The sequence below is a fragment of the Apus apus genome, chromosome 3 (assembly GCF_020740795.1).
Source record: "Apus apus isolate bApuApu2 chromosome 3, bApuApu2.pri.cur, whole genome shotgun sequence".
NCBI lineage: Eukaryota > Metazoa > Chordata > Aves > Apodiformes > Apodidae > Apus > Apus apus.
In genome coordinates this window covers 103,109,800-103,110,832 of record NC_067284.1, presented here as the reverse complement: position 1 = coordinate 103,110,832, position 1,033 = coordinate 103,109,800, and positions in this window count along the sequence as shown.

Genomic DNA, 1,033 nt, shown 5'->3' with positions numbered 1-1,033 from the left:
CTGTGTGATGGTTAACAGCAGGAGATTTAATTTCACCTTTCTAATTGTGAGACTTTTTTTCTATGCTTAAAGCCCACCCATATGGATGCATAGCAAATGCATCTTAATTACATTTCATAGACACAATACAGATGCCTCCAAGGACAATCCTGAGTAAAGAAAGCTGGAGATTGGCTAGTACTTATTTTTCTGGTAGGCACCACAGTGGGAATCTGGCAGCAGGATCTGCTAGCATGAGTTCTGTAGGTTTGTGGAAAAGCAGTTTATGTGAATTTTAAAAGTGCAGCTGGCAGGGAAAGGAAATGCACAGCCAGCTCTTGCCTGCCAGCTCTGATATGTTTACTGCTTTCTTGATGTAGAGCTGCAGGTTTTTTAAGGCTGGTTGTCTGGGGTGTTAATGTATTTGGATGGCTAACATGCCTGAGCTTTAAAAAGCCTGTTTTTCAGTCACCTGTTCAAGTGTTCATGATTTGACAACACCACCTATTTTAGGTGTCTTCCTGAAATGGAGGCCTCCAGTTCACTTTGGAAGATCTTGTGATTGGTGCCCTTATTCAAGTGGCTGGAAAGCCACACATAATTATTAATGTAGTTGCCCGGAGTCAGAAATGTCTTAAGAATTTAGTCTAGAGAAGAGAAGACTGAGGAGAGATCTTATTAATGCATATAAGCATCTGAAGGGTGAGTGTCAAGAAGGAAGGGCCAATTTCTTTTCAGTCATGCCCTGTGATAGGACAAGGGGCAATGGATGCAAGCTAGAGCACGGGAAGTTGCATCTCAACATGAGGAAGAACTTCTTTACTGTAAGGGTTACGGAGCACTGGAACAAGCTGCCCAGAGAGGTTCTCGAGTCTCCTTCTCTGGACTTTCAAGACCCGTCTGGATGTGTTTCTGTGTGACCTGCCCTAGATTATGTGTTGGTCCTGCTCTGGCAGGGGGGTTGGACTTGGTGATCTCCAGAGATCCCTTCCAACCCCTAACATTCTGTGATTCTGTGTAATTGGAGAAGCCTGAATGTGGATAACTTAAATTG